This window comes from Cicer arietinum, chromosome 7, assembly GCF_000331145.2.
Source record: "Cicer arietinum cultivar CDC Frontier isolate Library 1 chromosome 7, Cicar.CDCFrontier_v2.0, whole genome shotgun sequence".
NCBI lineage: Eukaryota > Viridiplantae > Streptophyta > Magnoliopsida > Fabales > Fabaceae > Cicer > Cicer arietinum.
The window spans coordinates 18,151,267-18,157,292 of record NC_021166.2 but is presented as its reverse complement, the minus strand read 5'-3'; the positions used below and the strand labels follow the sequence as shown (position 1 = coordinate 18,157,292).

General features: G+C 29.1%; 1 non-coding gene across 1 annotated transcript; it reads left to right on the top strand.

The window, feature by feature from the left end:
• Positions 1–2,224: 2,224 nt before the first annotated feature.
• On the top strand, positions 2,225–2,354 carry LOC113787921 (small nucleolar RNA SNORA69). The gene has a single exon (XR_003474440.1). It is a non-coding gene; the product is annotated as a small nucleolar RNA SNORA69 (small nucleolar RNA).
• Positions 2,355–6,026: the final 3,672 nt, after the last annotated feature.

Below are 6,026 nucleotides of genomic sequence, written 5' to 3'. Positions count from 1 at the left end.
GTCAAAGTATCGCCTACGGTTGCTTTCGAACCAACTGCACCGTTGCCCATACCGGACAACGATGGAGATATGAAGTTCTTAAGCGACGCTATTGGCAGTTACGTGGCATGGCCCACACACCTTGTTTTTTTAAAAAGCGTTGTCTTTTATCTTTGTGCCCAAAATTATTTTTGATCCAAAATCACTTCACAATCAGTGCACACAACAACAAAACATATTCAAATACCATAAGCAGTTCACACAATCAGTAGAACATAAATCAGAACTCTGTAACTTTTTTAACATATATGTAACTCTGTAATTTACAACCTAAGTAACTACATTCAGATACATATATACAACCTAATTTACAACCTAATTACCTACATTCAGATACGTATATATATATAACCTAATTTACAACCTAAACTACATTCAGATCCATATGCATGTTCATATATTGTGTCCTATGATCATTTACATATAATAACTAACAGAATATACATTATATGCACTAGCTACCATATAATATTCAGATCCCTTGCCCAGCAGCAAGCTATTTCCCAGAAAATCAAATAATTTTCATGTCAAGCACGTACTGACACCATTCTTCCTTTAATTCCATCAGATCTTCCTCAGAATATGATGGACTGGAATTGGCAAAGTACTGCAATATAAAAATTGAACATATTATATTAAGTTAGTATCAAATATATAGATAATTTATATATGAAAATCATATAATGCAAATACCGTACCGTTTCTGGGATAATAGTTTTATTCTTCTCAACAATCTCCTTCATGAATCTCAATATGTAGTACCCACAGTCGATGTTATTTGTTTGACGAGGGCACTTTATTGAGATCCATGTAATGTTATTAGACTTCTGCTTCGACACTTTAGCACCTCTTTGAGCTCGATAAACTTTTAAGGCACTATCGAATGAATAAATGTGATTATTAGAGCATGAATATTTATATATATATATATATATATAAATATTCATGCTCTAATAATCACATTTATTCATTCGATAGTGCCTTAAAAGTTTATCGAGCTCAAAGAGGTGCTAAAGTGTCGAAGCAGAAGTCTAATAACATTACATGGATCTCAATAAAGTGCCCTCGTCAAACAAATAACATCGACTGTGGGTACTACATATTGAGATTCATGAAGGAGATTGTTGAGAAGAATAAAACTATTATCCCAGAAACGGTACGGTATTTGCATTATATGATTTTCATATATAAATTATCTATATATTTGATACTAACTTAATATAATATGTTCAATTTTTATATTGCAGTACTTTGCCAATTCCAGTCCATCATATTCTGAGGAAGATCTGATGGAATTAAAGGAAGAATGGTGTCAGTACGTGCTTGACATGAAAATTATTTGATTTTCTGGGAAATAGCTTGTGCTGGGCAAGGGATCTGAATATTATATGGTAGCTAGTGCATATAATGTATATTCTGTTAGTTATTATATGTAAATGATCATAGGACACAATATATGCATATAATGGATCTGTTAGTTATTATATAATGGATCTGAATGTAGTTTAGGTTGTAAATTAGGTTATATATATATACGTATCTGAATGTAGGTAATTAGGTTGTAAATTAGGTTGTATATATGTATCTGAATGTAGTTACTTAGGTTGTAAATTACAGAGTTACATATATGTTAATAAAGTTACAGAGTTCTGATTTCTGTTCTACTGATTGTGTGAACTGATTGTCTATAATATGTTCTGTTCTACTGATTGTCTATAATATGTTCTGTTCTACTGATTGTCTATAATATGTTCTGTTCTACTGATTGTCTATAATATGTTCTGTTCTACTGATTGTCTATAATATGTTCTGTTCTACTGATTGTCTATAATATGTTCTGTTCTACTGATTGTCTATAATATGTTCTGTTCTACTGATTGTCTATAATATGTTCTGTTCTACTGATTGTGAAGTGATTTTGGATCAAAATAATTTTGGATACAAAGATAAAAGACAGCGCTTTTTTAAAAAAATGCCATAAAAAGCTAAAAAGCGCTTTTCATTTCAAATAATTAATTTACAGCGTTTAAAAAAAAAACACACATTTTACAGCGCTTTTTTTAAAAAGCGCTGTAAAATGTTGTTCTAAAGCGCTTTAATGGTGCACCGTTTACAGCGCTTTCGTGAGAAAGCGCTGTAAAATGTACACGAAAAGCGCTGTAAAATGCAGACCCATAATATGAAATTATGGGTGGGCATTTTACAGCGCTTTTTTGAGAAAGCGCTGTAATATGCACACCCATATATGAAATTATGGGTGTGCATTTTACAGCGCTTTTTTCAGAAAGCGCTGTTATATGCACACCCATATATGAAATTATGGGTGGGCATATTACAGCGCTTTTGTGAGAAAGCGCTGTAATATGCCAACCCATATATGAGTTATGGGTGTGCATTTTAGAGCGCTTTTTTGAGAAAGCGCTGTAAAATGCACACCCATAACTCATATAATGGGGTGCATATTACAGCACTTTTTTGAAGAAGCGCTGTAAAATGTGCATAACAAGCGCGCGTTGTATTTACATGTTTTATAGCGCTTTTTTAAAAGCGCTGTTGTATCATTTACAGCGCTCGTTTCCACAGCGCTTATTTTTTTGAAAAAGCGCTGTAAATGGCTTAAAAAAAGCGCTGTAAAATCCGTTTTTTCGCATAGTGATCTTTTATTATCAAAGTATCATGAAAGCACTCTCCCTCAGTTGTAAAATGCAAATATTCCTCTATGACCACCTCGTGTTCCTCACTTAGTGTGTTGGTTGGATATTATGATATTGTATTATCCTCGTTGAGGAATATGGATATGTTGGCGTTTGTGATCTTGTTTTGTGCATTGAAATTATAAGGAGAATCATTTTCATAGAAGATGACATCACGAGAGACAAAGAACTCGTGCGTTTTCAAGTTATAGACTCTCTACCCTTTTTGTGCTTTAGGTGCGAAATTGTTGTTTGATCAAGTTCACATAGCATAAACAACCAAATACTCTAAAATGATCATAACTAAGAGTTTTACCGTACAACATTTCATAAGAGGTGATGCATGTATTGAGCATTGTGGAGGTTCTATTAATGAGGTGTATGGCTACCAAAATACATTCTCTCAAAAATCCAATTGGAAGGTTGCCCTCAAAACAAAGCTTGAGATTGATTATTGCTATTATTATAGTATTAATAAAAAAAAGTCCCTTACTTTATCGAAATTGAAAAATCATCTCTCGCTTTATCAAATAAGTCTTTATCTCAATCACATATAGTTAATCAATAACTTTTATTTTAAGTGAATATAGAGTTGAAGTGACAAAAGATAATGAGTTCAATTTATCTCTTTAATAAAATTAACAACTAATTATTAATATTGACTATTAAAAAAGATATTACTTTAGATTATATCATTGTATCGTAAAATCAAAATCTATCTTCGGCAAAAATAGAAGTCTAAACAAAAATACTTGTCATTCATACCCCTCCTTGATTTCCAGCTGAAGTCATGTAGATTGCTCCAGCACCAACAATCTTGGCAGTAGTAATAATTACCATGTTATCATCTTTGGGAGCAGTATAGTTATAATTATATTAATCACTTTTGATCGTAGCTTTTAGCTTTGTTTTCGATCGGAAGGTAAATCTCTTGCGACGTCCTTAACTTTTGAGAGATGATTGTAATTAATCTGTCTTAGTCTTCATGCAAAGTCATTCTTAAGATTGTTTCTAAAATCATCTTCACTAGTCTTCTTTTCTTGTTTGAAGCAACAACTACCCATATTTTAAAATTATATGAGAAAAAAGAAAATTGAATTGCAAAGCTTTGGTGCATATATATATACAAGTGAGATACCAAAGTGATGGTAACAAACCAACCAAATACAATTAGAGAGAAAAGCTAGAGGATAAAATTATCCTATAACTTTTTTTTTTCTTTGAATAAAACCAAATTATACTATAAGTAAGAAGTCGTGCATGTATAACAAGCTTTATTTTAAATATTGGAAATAAAACTAATTAGTTATAACTTCGCTTTGTTTCTTTTTTTATATAAGCCAACAAATTTATTTCTAATTAGTTCGTAGTCCGTGTCAAACACAAAAAAAAAAAAATCGTAAATATAAATTAATCTTAATTTTTTTGTGTTTAATTGAAAAAATTTGACAAAAACATTTAACATTTTTTTTTATTTTTCATACTATTAATAAAAGATAATGTTATAATATAACTCATTTTTTTAGTTTAAGTATAACTCATAATTTCTATTTCTAGTATAAAATTAACGGAGAGATTAATATTAGATAAACTCGTACATTACAAATATTTTTGTTTATTAAACATATTTTTTATGTCCAATTGATTATTGCAATTAGACATAATAGAAAATAAATTAAGATTTAAAAATATATTAATTAATTTGTTTCTTTTTTAAGACTAATATTTTTAAGATTCGTTTGATGGATATGACAAGTAGGGATCACAATATTATTTGTACTCTCGGGTATCCATCCGAACCCGCTTGATTTTGGCAGAAAAACTCTGTTTTAGTTGCATGTGCGGATTTTTCTCGAAATTAAAATTTGGAGGCAGAGACAGGTTTGAGGGAGGTGATATCCACCCCGCACCCGCATCCAAACCCGCACCGCATATAATATTATAGTAATTTTAAAATTTTCTATACATATACATATTGAGTATACTTAATATTTTTTTAAATATTAAAAATTATAATTTTATCTCTATAAAAATATTCTTTAATTTTATTATTATCTAATAATAATTATTTTATTATATTAATTATAATATATATGATTTTAAAATTTATAATTTTATATAAATGAATAGGTGCATGTGTGGGTTGGAAAACACAAAACTCGTTGCAAGTGAGGGTGGGGCCTAAATTTCACACCCACTGTGAAAAGGAGGCGAGTACGGATTTGGGTTTTCCCCGATTAGTCGGGCTCGGGAGTGGAGGAGGCAAAATTTGCCCCCGCCCTGCCCCGTCCCGTTGTCATGCCTAATAATAAGAATAAATTATTATATCATAATGTTTAATGAACCAACAAGGTATGATAAGTTAATCTATAACTCTATCGTATCATATCTCTCTAGTTTAAATTTTTATCCTAAATATGAGTTGGATTAAAAATTTGTTGGATATGATTTATAGAGAAGAATTATAATTAGTGTGTTATTATTTCTTCAATTTTTCAACTTTAAGATATTCAAGGGACATATTACTAATAAAATACATATTTCTCTTTTAATTAATTGATTAATGACAAATATTTATCATATTTACGATTTATACAGAAAATTATAATTAATTGATTATAATTCTCTTCACAATTTATCTTGAATACATTCAAAAGCCACACTACTAATAAAATACATATTTATCTTCTTATTAACTTATTCTTGAAAAATTTTTTTGAAGTAACTAACCGATGATAAACAATTGTGCCGTGCATGATTTATGCATAAAAAAATTATAGTTAATATACTATAATTTCTTTCAAATTTTCATTTTAAAAATATTCAAGAGATATACTTCTTATAAAATGCATATTTTCTAATTTAATCAATAGAAGGAGAGATACTAAGTAGATATAATAATATAATATATTATATAGTTGAAGTAGAGTAAGTAAATATAATAATAGAGTTTAATTGTTATAATATAACACATCACAACTATTCATAAAAATGACTTTAGAGATAATTTTGACAATCAAATATCTTCAATAATCTAACGATTATTATTGACTGATAGTATAAAAATTATTTATATTTACTGTGTATTTAAGTTAAATCCATTATAATATAAAGTGAAGATTGAAATAATATATATAATAATTAAATAATTTATAATGGAGAAAGTAAATAAATATAATAGTATAGTCATATTTAGTGGAGAGAGAAGAGGTATATATAATAATGTAATAATTTCTACAGATTATACCTTCTAATAATTGACGATTTTAGGTTTGAAAGTGTATATGGTGTAAT